The sequence below is a fragment of the Ranitomeya variabilis genome, chromosome 4, assembly GCF_051348905.1.
Source record: "Ranitomeya variabilis isolate aRanVar5 chromosome 4, aRanVar5.hap1, whole genome shotgun sequence".
In the NCBI taxonomy this organism is placed as follows: domain Eukaryota; kingdom Metazoa; phylum Chordata; class Amphibia; order Anura; family Dendrobatidae; genus Ranitomeya; species Ranitomeya variabilis.
This window is the reverse complement of record NC_135235.1, coordinates 295877972-295892348: the sequence shown is the minus strand read 5'-3', so window position 1 is coordinate 295892348 and position 14377 is coordinate 295877972. Positions and strand designations below refer to the sequence as shown.

General features: G+C 45.0%; 1 protein-coding gene across 6 annotated transcripts in view; it reads left to right on the top strand.

Annotated features, from left to right (window-relative positions):
* Positions 1–14377, top strand: part of PRDM2 (PR/SET domain 2) — a 128783-nt gene that overhangs the window by 67652 nt on the left and 46754 nt on the right. The gene's annotated exons all lie outside the window — the stretch shown is intronic.

The following is a 14377-nucleotide window of genomic DNA, read 5'->3' as shown; positions in this document are numbered from 1 at the left end:
CCTCCTCTCATCAGCTGTTGTGACACCAGATCGTCAGCCGTATACTTCTGGACAGGATTACCCAACCGTCTGATGTGTACCGTATATATAGTATATACACCGTGTATATGTCCTATACCGTGTGTGCATACATTGTGCTGGTCATGTGTGTGATTCACTGTTATGTCTGTGTAATAAAATTATATATATATATATATATATATATATATATATATATATATATATATATATATATATATATATATTTTAGTATGTGTACTTATACAGACACCTAATACCTATTTATTTCACTCACTTATATAGCGCCACTAATTGCACAGCGCTTTACAGACATTATCAGCAATATGCGATGCGTGTGTGTGCATGTATGTATATGTATAGATATATATATATATATATATATATATATATATATATATATATATATATATATATATATATATATATATATATATATATACATGAATATGTTTATAGACACTTTGCATGCATTGACTCTGCGCGCGTGTGTGTGTGTGTCGGTGTGTGTGTGTCGGTGTGTGTGTATATACATATATATACACACACACACACACACACACACACACACACACACACACACACACACACACACACCATATTTTAGGTGTATGTATACATATATATGTGTATATACACGTAGATATATAATACATGTTAAGTGTCTATGCACACATAAGTGTATATCTGTGCATATCTATGTGTGCGCATGTGTATAACAGACAGAATATATCTACATACCTATGATTACATATACTCACACATATATATGTATGTGTGCATAGCTATACATGTGCGATATATATATAGAGAGAGAGATAAATAATATATATATATATATATATATATATATATATATATATATATATATATATATATATATATATATATATATATATATAAATTTTTTTTTTTCCTCTTCATCTTCCAAGAGTTGCAACTTTTTTATTTTATGGTCCATAGACTTGTATAAGATCTTGTTTTTTGTGGCACAAACTGACATTGTTATCGTTACGATTCTGGGGTCAAAATTAGCTTTTGCTCTCTCCTTACTCCATTTTTTGGGGGGGCGAAGTGACCAAAAAGAAAAAAACAAAAACGGAATTCTGCCACTTATTATTTAATTTCTTTCATCTTATTAGTTTGCATCGTTACGCACACGCGACACCAAATACTAAATTATTTATTTTAAAATTTTGTTCAAGCATTGCTTCCCAAGAAATGTAGCTGTATGTATGTATGTGTGTGTATGTGTGTGTGTGTGTGTGTATGTATATATATATATATAATCAGTACAGACCAAAAGTTTGGACACACCTACTCATTTAAAGATTTTTCTGTATTTTCATGATTATGAAAATTGTAAATTCACACTGAAGGCATCAAAACTATGAATTAACACATGTGGAATTACATACTTAACAAAAAAGTGTGAAACAACTGAAATTATGTCTTATATTCTAGGTTCTTCAAAGTAGCCACCTTTTGCTTTGATGACTGCTTTGCACACTCTTGGCATTTTCTTGATGAGCTTCAAGAGGTAGCCACCGGGAATGGTCTTCCAACAATCTTGAAGGAGTTCCTAGAGATGCTTAGCACTTGTTGGCCCTTTTGCCTTCACTCTGTGGTCCAGCTCACCCCAAACCATCTCGATTGGGTTCAGATCTGGTGACTGTGGAGGCCAGGTCATCTGGCGTAGCACCCCATCACTCTTCTTCTTGGTCAAATAGCCCTTACACAGCCTGGAGGTGTGTTTGGGGTCATTGACCTGTTGAAAAATAAATGATGGTCCAACTAAACGCAAACCAGATAGAATAGCATGCCGCTGCAAGATGCTGTGGTAGCCATGCTGGTACAGTAGGCCTTCAATTTTGAATAAATCCCAAACAGTGTCACCAGCAAAGCACCCCCACACCATCACACCTCCTCCTCCATGCTTCATGGTGGGAACCAGGCATGTAGACTCCATCCGTTCACCTTTTATGCGTCGCACAAAGACACTGTGGTTGGAACCAAAGATCTCAAATTTGGACTCATCAGACCAAAGCACAGATTTCCACTGGTCTAATGTCCATTGCTTGTGTTCTTTAGCCCAAACAAGTCTCTTCTGCTTGTTGCCTGTCCTTAGCAGTGGTTTCCTAGCAGCTATTTTACCATGAAGGTCTGCTGCACAAAGTCTCCTCTTAACAGTTGTTGTAGAGATGTGTCTGCTGCTAGAACTCTGTGTGGCATTGACCTGGTCTCTAATCTGAGCTGCTGTTAACCAGCGATTTATGAGGCTGGTGACTTGGATAAACCTATCCTCAGAAGCAGAGGTGACTCTTGGTCTTCCTTTCCTGGGGCGGTCCTCATGTGAGCCAGTTTCTTTGTAGCGCTTGATGGTTTTTGCAACTGCACTTGGGGACACTTTCAAAGTTTTCCCAATTTTTCAGACTGACTGACTGACTGAATTAAAGTAATGATGGCCACTCGATTTTCTATACTTAGCTGCTTTTTTCTTGCCATAATACACATTCTAACAGTCTACTCAGTAGGACTATCAGCTGTGTATCCACCAGACTTCTGCACAACACAACTGATGTTCCAACCCCATTTATAAGGCAAGAAATCCCACTTATTAAACCTGACAGGGCACATCTGTGAAGTGAAAACCATTCCCAGTGACTACCTCTTGAAGCTCATCAAGAGAATGCCAAGAGTATGCAAAGCAGTCATCAAAGCAAAAGATGGCTACTTTGAAGAACCTAGAATATAAGACACATTTTCAGTTGTTTCACACATTTTTGTTAAGTATATAATTCCACATGTGTTAATTCATAGTTTTGATGCCTTCAGTGTGAATTTACAATTTGCATAGTCATGAAAATACAGAAAAATCTTTAAATGAGGTGTGTCCAAACTTTTGGTCTGTACTGTGTGTATATGTGTGTATATATATATATATATATATATATATATATATGTATATATTTTCATAAAAAAGGAACAGCACAACAGTATTACTTATCCACGGGTGCAAAGCCTCCAGGCAACCTGTAAACCGGTCGTCCACTTCTCATAGTATCAAAAACACTGGCACTGATATGTGGGTCTGAATAAACCCTGCATCTTTTGGAAATAATGGAGTGCTGTGCTGCCTTCTTTTTTGATTATTTATATATATATATATATATATATATATATATATATATATATATATATATATATATATATATATATATATATATATATATATATATAATATATATAGATACCGGTATATTATATAAATTTTTTTTGTTACAATTTAGTTTTATTAAGTTCCTTAGGCTATATGAAATCACGATTTTATATGTATATAACACTTCCCCAAGTAGGTGTGAAGATGTGCTGGGAATATTCTGTATATTTGGCTTTTGGATGCTGTCAGGGGCAGGGCCTAGTTGGGGAACAAGGAAATGGTGATCTGTGAAGTATTTTAATCTAGTTATCAAGCAGTCTGTTGCTCAACCTCCTGAGAAGAAATGTGAAATTCCAATTTAACAAGTCACATGTAAATCGATGCCGGCACATTACTAAACGGAGTGTTCATACGAGGCCGGATCCCTCAGTCACGATTAGTCACAGCTCCGTCTGAGGAGACCATTCCCCATTACATTCCTTAGGCCGGAGTCAGACGAGCTCTGGAATTGTCCCATTTTCTTCTGTATTTAAGCCGTGTGTCCGTATTTTACATCCGTGTGTCATCCCTGTTTTTACATCCAGGCTCAAAAAAATAACTCAATGTATCCGCAACAGTCGGATGTTTCACAGAAGAGAGATACACGGCATCAGATTTTTTTTTGCGCGCTTGAAATCGGCAATACGGAATGGAAATGAGTGCTGCCATCTTGTTTTACTTGAACTTGAAAAAAAATGTCATCCGAACGGCCGTATTGAGTAACATTGGTCCGAGTGCTGTCCGGTTTCTACGTGTCTTTATCTGAACGAGCCCTTACTTTGTCCCTAAAAGATCTGGGTGACCGCCTGTCGTTACAGCTCTCCGGACTAATAACTCGGCCTTGTAATGTTCCTCTCCTAAAACTTCTCCGTATGGATGTGCCATTCATGCTTTTAAGGGTAAGATCACACAGGGCGTTTTTGCTGCGTTTTTTAATGCTAATTTTCAGCTGCTTTTACAGTACCAACAAAGCCTATGAGATTTCAGAAATCTCATGCACACATTGGGTTTTTGTGTGATCAGTATTTTGTGCTTTGCAGCGTTTTTTTTACATAGGACATGTCACTTCTTTCAGCGTTTTTTTCAGCGTTTTTCACCCATTGACTTGAATGGATGGTGAAAAAACGCGTCAAATACGCAAGGTTGACTTTTCTTGCAGCGTAGCTGCTGCAGAAGTCAAGGAGAGCCGGATGTGACATGATCACACCCGGCTCTGCTACACCTAGATGGCAGGCTGTATGATGCGTTCATGCAGCCTGTCATCCAGCAGCGGACCTCCCCTACCCGACATTAGTGTTTCCCACGCAGTCATATGCATGACAGCGTGGCAAACACCGCTTCTGATCAGGGGGGGAAATCATCCCTGCCGGTCAGAGAGCTGCGGTTCCCACGCTGTCAGAAGACAGCAGGAGCGATTAGCTGTGATCGGAGGTATAAACTTCACCTCCGATCACTGGTGTCAGCTGATGGGACTACTGCTCCCATCATCTGACACCTACTGCCGCTAATTACAGTGAGAGCAGGAGCGGCGGATGGGCGTTTTTATCTGCCGCTCTTGCGCTATAAATAAATAATAAAAAAAATAAAAATCTGGCTTAGGTTCCTCCCTGATTTTGATAACCAGCCAGACAAAACTCACAGCTGGGGGCTGCAACCTCCAGCTGTCAGCTTCAGCAAGGCTAGTTATTAAGAATATTGGGGTCCTCACCCTTTTTAATTATTTAAATAAATAATTTAAACAAACAGCATGGGCTCCCCCCCATTTTTGACAACCAGCCTTGCTAAAGCTCACAGCTGGGGGCTGGTATTCTCAGGCTGGTAAGGGGCCATTGATATAGGCCCCCCAGCCTAAAAATAGCTGCCTGCAGCTGCCCAGAAAAGGCGCATCTATACAGGTAATGTATCTATTCATTCTATCTATCCATCCATTCTATCCTATCAATCTAATAATTCTATCTATTCTATCAATCTATTCATTCTATCTACAGGAAGTTGTTTTTTTTTCTCTGTGTGCGCTCAACTTTATTGGCATGCACCAAGAGTAAAAAAAAAAAAAAAAAGCACAAAAAACACGGCAAAAAAACGCCGCAAAAAATGCACCTAAACCTGTGTTTTTGGCGCAGCTTATTTCCTGCCTAGATGATCCGTTTTTGCTGCAGAAAAAAACGCAGCAAAAACGCCCTGTGTGAACTTACCCTAAGAAGGCGGACTTTCTTTCTATGTAGGAGATGTAATGACCGCCATTAGCAGCTGTCTTTTCTGGAGAGGGAAGCCAATGGTTACAAGGATTTGGGCTTTTGCTCGGAGGTAAGTTGGAAAGGCAATCACACTTCCAAGCTGTGGTGTCCTGTCCTGACGAAGAGCTCCAATGTGGCTTCCAAAGCTCCGACCGCAGCCAATGGGCGTCCGCTGGTCACCTGCAGTCTTCACTATTTCTTCCGTTCTGACGGAATAGTGATGAGCTGCAGCTGATTGGCTGCAGCTGGGAAGTGTCACAACAATGTCGCGTCGCTCTCCCAAGAAGGGTGGCATTGACAACACTGCAAAAACAACAGTCCATTTTCTCTTATAGGGCACCTTTAGAAATCGGTGGATCCACACTGTACCACCATGTACGCTGACTTTATATCAAGGCATATAGAAGTGATTTATTTTTTATAGCATTCATGGAGGGGGAAAAATACTGATTTACAGGGGCATTTTCCTCTTGATGGGGGGGGGGGGGGGAGTAGAAAAAAAACAAGAAACCACGGAGTGCTACTTACCGTACTCAATGGTAGAAGAACTGTTTTTTTTTTTTTATTGAGGTTACCCGTTTCTGCGCTCAGTGGTTGCCTTCATCAGACCAGATATTATACAGCCTGATGAGGGCGCCTGTTTGATCCTGATAAAGTAACTATGCTTCTACCTATGAGCCGTCATCTTTTCCAGCGGCGCACTAGCTGTTTCTTAGTTATGTAGGCAAATTGTCTTGAGGCCTTGTACCTAGTGCTACTTATTTGAGGTACCAATCCTAAAAGTCAAAATTGACCCTATAACAAACCTTGCCACATGGCTTAGGATAAAAATTAGACCATGTTCGGGGGTATTTGCTCCTCCTCAGTGCTAAGCAAGGGGCTGATTTGGCTGTATGAGAGGCCTCTGACATGGGTCTAAGGGGTAAGATCTCTCCCTGTGGAGAGTGCCCAAGTGTCGTAAGGAGACAATGCTCTGTTTTTACTGGCGGTGCAGAATAACGTTCTCAATAACTTCTATATTTACATATAAATTATAGACAGGCCATCCACCCATTGAATATGTATGTGCTTCAGATCAAATGTACGTATCAAAAAACTTCTAGTGAGAACATTCGCCTTATTTCTGCACAGTACAGAGGAAGACTTGGCGTCCCGGTCCTGCTGTGTGAATTGGCCACATATTATCACTTTGGTATTATAATTTTTACTCTTATTTTATTTTCAATGTTCCCCAGAGTATTGTATTCTACTTTTTCCTTGTTTGTTTATTTGTTAATCAGTCATTTAGTTCCATAGATATGGACATTTTTATTTATTGCCAGTTTTTATGGTCTTTACAAGGGGATGTTGTTCACCGGCGTGTCTTTAGGCTGCTCTGCATTATTACCCTATGAGAAATGCCCCCTTGGAAAAAAAACATAAAAAATAGCACAAAACAAAAAGGCCAATATTTCTGGAACTTGGTGGTGGATTTGAAACCAAAAACAAATGCTCAGGGGTGCAGGGTGAATATAATAATAATAACAATAATAATAAAACATGAGAATTTTGTGTAAGGAGTAGAGGGCACTCGTCTAATCTTAAAAACTTGTCTATATTCCATTTTTGTTAAAAATGACAAAAGTAGTAGCACTTATGGGGAGGGAGCTGGAGCTCAGAGGTGACAGATGTTTCATGTTCCATGCTCTATAACCAGGATTTATTTGCGTGACCTTGGTATTCAACTTTTCAGAATTTACCCGGAGTTTTACGTTCCACCTAATTTGCACAACTTTTTTTTTAAACTAATAGTGTAAAATGTAGATGTATCCACAGGATGACTGGACTGTGCTGAGTATTAAAGGAGTTTTCCACTTTTAGAGACATGTACCCCCAACTGATCAGATACAGTGGGGAAAATAAGTATTTGATACACTGCCAATTTTGCAAGTTTTCCCACCTACAAAGAGTGGAGAGTTCTGTAATTTTTTATCATCGGTAATTCGGTACACTTCACCTGTGAGCAGGGCCGTATTTAGAGTTTCTGCTGCCCTAGGCACTTTTAGAGCCGCGCCCCCCCCCCCCCCCCATCGGTGAGTATGACACTATTGGCAGGGACTTTGGCAAGAATCGCTGATGTGAAAGTCGCCTTTTGCAGCAGATGGGGCAGTTTTTCTGCATCTGCCACGTAACGGATCACTTACGGCAACACTGCGTTCAGCCTCATTCATTCCCTATGGTATCTGCGGCACTTGCCATGATCTGGCAAATGTGGTACCATACCTCCCAACTTTTGAAGAAGGGAAGGAGGCACAAAGTGTGCGGTGCGCGTAGCGCGCCGCAGCAAATTTTAGGCCACGCCTCTGACCACACCCATTTCACAACTAGTCACACCCATATCCACGTCCCAACCACAGCCATATTAGCACTGCTGATCACAATGTTTTATATACAATAATTATAAACGAAAAAATATGGCCACACAGTGCTCCATACTGTATAATGGCCACACATGATGCTCCATACTGTATAATGATCCCACATGATGCTCCATACTGTATAACGGCCACACATGATGCTCCATACTGTATAATGACCGCACATGATGCTCCATACTGTATAATGGCCACACATGATGCTCCATACTGTATAATGACCACACATGATGCTCAATACTGTATAACGGCCACACATGATGCTCCATACTGTATAATGATCCCACATGATGCTCAATACTGTATAACGGCCACACATGATGCTCCATACTGTATAATGACCGCACATGATGCTCCATACTGTATAACGGCCACACACAGTTCTCCATACTGTATAACGGCCACACATGATGCTCCATACTGTATAATTGCCATGGGCCACACATGATGCTCCATACTGTATAACGGCCACACATGATGCTCAATACTGTATAATGGCCACACACAGTTCTCCATGATACTGTATAATGACCCCCCCTCCTGTATGCATGGCTCACACTCCCCCCCCGTATGCATGGCTCATATTCACACCCCCCCCTGTATGCATGGCTCATATTCACACACACCCCTGTATGCATGGCTCATATTCACCCCCCCCCCCCTGTATGCATGGCTCATATTCACCCCCCCCTCCTGTATGCATGGCTCATATTCACCCCCCCTCCTGTATGCATGGCTCATTCACCCCCCCCTGTATGCATGGCTCATATTCACCCCCCCCTGTATGCATGGCTCATTCACCCCCCCCCCCTGTATGCATGGCTCATTCACCCCCCCCCCCGTATGTATGGCTCATATTCACCCCCCCCCCTGTATGCATGGCTCATTCACCCCCCCCCCTGTATGCATGGCTCATTCACCCCCCCCCCCTGTATGCATGGCTCATTCACCCCCCCCCCCTGTATGCATGGCTCATTCACCCCCCCCCCCCCTGTATGCATGGCTCATTCACCCCCCCCCCCTGTATGCATGGCTCATTCACCCCCCCCCCCGTATGCATGGCTCATATTCACCCCCCCTGTATGCATGGCTCATTCACCCCCCCCCCCTGTATGTATGGCTCATATTCACCCCCCCCCCTGTATGCATGGCTCATATTACACCCCCCCCCCCTGTATGCATGGCTCATTCACCCCCCCCCTGTATGCAGGGGTCATATTCACCCCCCCCTGTATGCATGGCTCATTCACCCCCCCCCCCTGTATGTATGGCTCATATTCACCCCCCCCCCCCTGTATGTATGGCTCATATTCACCCCCCCCTGTATGTATGGCTCATATTCACCCCCCCCCCTGTATGCATGGCTCATATTCACCCCCCCCCCTGTATGCATGGCTCATATTCACCCCCCCCCCTGTATGTATGGCTCATATTCACCCCCCCCTGTATGCATGGCTCATATTCACCCCCCCCCCCCTGTATGTATGGCTCATATTCACCCCCCCCTGTATGCATGGCTCATATTCACCCCCCCCCCTGTATGTATGGCTCATATTCACCCCCCCCTGTATGCATGGCTCATATTACACCCCCCCCCCCTGTATGCATGGCTCATTCACCCCCCCCCCCCCTGTATGCATGGCTCATATTCACCCCCCCCTGTATGCATGGCTCATATTCACCCCCCCCCTGTATGCATGGCTCATATTCACCCCCCCCTGTATGTATGGCTCATATTCACCCCCCCCTGTATGCATGGCTCATATTCACCCCCCCCCTGTATGTATGGCTCATATTCACCCCCCCCCCCCTGTATGTATGGCTCATATTCACCCCCCCCCCTGTATGCATGGCTCATATTACACAGGAATGCAGGACTTGGATGGCGTGTGGGGAGTTTGCCAGTTAGCCAGACCGGGACCGCTCGGTTCTGCTACATCTGCGCAGCACTCACCTTCAGGTGCCCGTTGAAGTCGTGCGGGTCCCGGTCCGGCTGACTGTCATGCGATTCCTCCAGCGTCAGCATCGGGGCAGAGGAGCGGCTGAACTCGTCCATGAAGATGCGAGCGTCAGCCTCCTCCTTCTCTAGCCCCATGCCTCCTCCGAGCTGCAGCGCGAGAAGACACTTCCTGGATGGTGCAGCTGCTCTCCACGCCCCCCCCTCCCTGTGAGTTGTGACTTGTGAGTATTGTCTTCCGGGAGGGCAGGTGGGACTCGGAGGAGGGGGGCGGGGGAGGGGGGCGGGGGAGGCGGGCGGGGGGAGCGGGGAGGGGGCGGGGGGCGGGGCGGTCATTCGCTTGTGACCTGGGGCTAAAAAAAAAAAAAAAAAACAACCTTGCTCAGGTGCCGCCCCCGCAATGTCGCCGCCCTAGGCACGTGCCCTCGAGTGCCTAGTGGCAAATACGGCCCTGCATACACTCAATCACATTCCAACCTCTCCACCATGGCCAAGACCAAAGAGCTGTCTAAGGACACCAGGGACAAAACTGTAGACCTGTACAAAGCTGGAATGGGCTACAGGACAATAGGCAAGTAGAACGGTGAGAAGGCAACAACTGTTCTGTTGGCACAATTATTAGAAAATGGAAGAAACACAAGATGACTGTCAATCTTCCTTGGTCTGGCTCCATGCAAGATCTCGCCTTGTGGGGTAAGGCTGATTCTGAGAAAGGTCAGGAATCAGCCCAGAACTACATGGGAGGACATGGTCAATGACCTGAAGAGAGCTGGAACCACAGTCTCAAACATTGCCATTAGTAACATACTACGCCATCATGGATTAAAATCCCACTAGTCCCCCTGCTCACAGCAGCACATGTCCAGGCCTGTTTGAAGCTCGCCAATGACCATCTGAATGATCCGGAGGAGGCAAGGCATGGAGAAGGTCATGTGGTCAGATGAGACCAAAATAGAACTTTCTGGCATCAACTCCACTCGCCGGGTTTGTAGGAAGAAAAAGGATGAGTACAACCCCAAGAACAACATCACAACCGTGAAGCATAGTGGGGGAAACATCGTATTTTGAGTGTGCTTTTCTGCAAAGGGGACAAGACGACTGCACTGTACTGAAGAGAGGATGAATGGGGTCATGTATCACGAGATTTTGGCCAACCTCCTTCCCTGAGTAAGAGCATTGAAGATGGGTTATGTCTGGGTCTTCCAGCATGACAATGGCATGAAACACACAGCCAGGGCAATTAACGTCAAGAACTACAGGAAACGTCTGACCTCTGTAATTGCAAACAAAGGTTTCTGTACCAAATATTAAAAGTTCTGTTTTTCTATTGTATCATGCAATAAAATGCAAATTAATTATGTAAAAATCATACAATGTGATTATGTTTTTTATTCTTAGATACTGTCTCTCACAGGCAGGGCCGTATTTGCCACTAGGCACTCGAGGGCACGTGCCTAGGGCGGCGACATTGCGGGGGGCGGCACCTGAGCAAGGTTTTTTTTTTTTTTAGCTCCAGGTCACAAGCGAATGACCGCCCCGCCCCCCCCCCGCTCCCCCCTCCCGCTCCCCCCGCCCCCCTCCTCCGAGTCCCACCTGCCCTCCCGGAAGACAATACTCACAAGTCACAACTCACACCGGGCGGATAGCAGGGAGGGGGGGGCGTGGAGAGCAGCTGCACCATCCAGGAAGTGTCTTCTCGCGCTGCAGCTCGGAGGAGGCATGGGGCTAGAGAAGGAGGAGGCTGACGCTCGCATCTTCATGGACGAGTTCAGCCGCTCCTCTGCCCCGATGCTGACGCTGGAGGAATCGCATGACAGTCAGCCGGACCGGGACCCGCACGACTTCAACGGGCACCTGAAGGTGAGTGCTGCGCAGATGTAGCAGAACCGAGCGGTCCCGGTCTGGCTAACTGGCAAACTCCCCACACGCCATCCAAGTCCTGCATTCCTGTGTAATATGAGCCATGCATACAGGGGGGGGGGGTGAATATGAGCCATACATACAGGGGGGGGGGGGTGAATATGAGCCATACATACAGGGGGGGGGGGGTGAATATGAGCCATGCATACAGGGGGGGGTGAATATGAGCCATACATACAGGGGGGGGGTGAATATGAGCCATGCATACAGGGGGGGGGTGAATATGAGCCATGCATACAGGGGGGGGTGAATATGAGCCATGCATACAGGGGGGGGGGGGGTGAATGAGCCATGCATACAGGGGGGGGGTGTAATATGAGCCATGCATACAGGGGGGGTGAATATGAGCCATACATACAGGGGGGGGGGGTGAATATGAGCCATGCATACAGGGGGGGGTGAATATGAGCCATACATACAGGGGGGGGGGGTGAATATGAGCCATGCATACAGGGGGGGGGGTGAATATGAGCCATGCATACAGGGGGGTGTGTGAATATGAGCCATGCATACAGGGGGGTGTGTGAATATGAGCCATGCATACGGGGGGGAGTGTGAGCCATGCATACAGGAGGGGGGGTCATTATACAGTATCATGGAGAACTGTGTGTGGCCATTATACAGTATTGAGCATCATGTGTGGCCGTTATACAGTATGGAGCATCATGTGTGGCCCATGGCAATTATACAGTATGGAGCATCATGTGTGGCCGTTATACAGTATGGAGAACTGTGTGTGGCCGTTATACAGTATGGAGCATCATGTGCGGTCATTATACAGTATGGAGCATCATGTGTGGCCGTTATACAGTATTGAGCATCATGTGGGATCATTATACAGTATGGAGCATCATGTGTGGCCGTTATACAGTATTGAGCATCATGTGTGGTCATTATACAGTATGGAGCATCATGTGTGGCCATTATACAGTATGGAGCATCATGTGCGGTCATTATACAGTATGGAGCATCATGTGTGGCCGTTATACAGTATGGAGCATCATGTGGGATCATTATACAGTATGGAGCATCATGTGTGGCCATTATACAGTATGGAGCACTGTGTGGCCATATTTTTTCGTTTATAATTATTGTATATAAAACATTGTGATCAGCAGTGCTAATATGGCTGTGGTTGGGACGTGGATATGGGTGTGACTAGTTGTGAAATGGGTGTGGTCAGAGGCGTGGCCTAAAATTTGCTGCGGCGCGCTACGCGCACCGCACACTTTGTGCCTCCTTCCCTTCTTCAAAAGTTGGGAGGTATGGTACCACATTTGCCAGATCATGGCAAGTGCCGCAGATACCATAGGGAATGAATGAGGCTGAACGCAGTGTTGCCGTAAGTGATCCGTTACGTGGCAGATGCAGAAAAACTGCCCCATCTGCTGCAAAAGGCGACTTTCACATCAGCGATTCTTGCCAAAGTCCCCGCCAATAGTGTCATACTCACCGATGGGGGGGGGGGTTTGCTCTAAAAGTGCCTAGGGCAGCAGAAACTCTAAATACGGCCCTGAGTGTATGGACAGAAAAAATTACAGACCGCTCCATTCTTTGCTGGTGGGAAAACTTGCAAAATTGTCAGTGTATCAAATACTTATTTTCCCCGCTGTAGTATTTGGAAAAAACAAACAAACTGAGAGAGTAATCACAGTCCCTCAGTCCAGAGGGTCTCCCACCACTGCTACAGTGTACTTCCTGTGCTGTGATGTCAAGATTACAGCAATCCTCACCGCTGCAGCCAGTCACTGAGTTCAGAGGCTCTGTTGTTTATGGCATGAGCCAGCAAACTTGGTAATTGACTGCAGTGGTGATTTGTGTTGTAGTCGTGATGTCAGTGCCACAGCTGACATAGCAGTGGTGGGGTGTGGGGCTGACAACTATATTTGTTTTTCTACTACTATGATTTGTTGGGGTACATTTTTTAAAAAGTGAAAAACACTTCTAAGGACTTTGGGGATTCTGACTGGAGGAAAGATAAAGGAAGGGTATACCGTTGCCTCTAAAGAGTCAATCTGCAGGAGGGGAACATAACTGTTTCGAAAGGCTTAATCTGCAAAGAGGAGGACACGGCTGCCTGTAAAGGGTTGATCAGAATCTCCTATTACCTGCTGTAGAGAGCCAGCCAGCAACAGCCAAACCAGTCAGAGCAGACTGTAGGATTTGCCTGTATTGCTGCTTCTATCCTCCTGTTTCTGCTCCATATTATACAGAGATCCATCTTACACTGCCGCACATAACTACATTCAGCAGAAGTAAGAAACTCCTGTATTTACAAGGTTTCACCCCCATACAATTGTATCTACCAGCTCAGAAGCAGGAAATCTCACACTGTTAAATAGTAAGACAGTGGAGATCCCAATTTGAGCTAACTTCAGTCTCCTCTTAAAGGGCCCAGACTTTCACCATTAAATTGGTGAGGAAATGTTTTAATTTTCATAATTCTACATATTTGCAAGGGATTTATACTTTGTCGTCTTTTACTAGAAAGTTTCTGAGAAGTTGATGGGTCCTCTTTAAGGTCAAGAAAGTCATGAGCAGCCAAAATTGTAGTGCTGATACATAAAATAAATTCCTCTCTCCTACTTTTGCTGTATAGAAAAGCTATTAGAATTTTTTATGTTTTATTTGC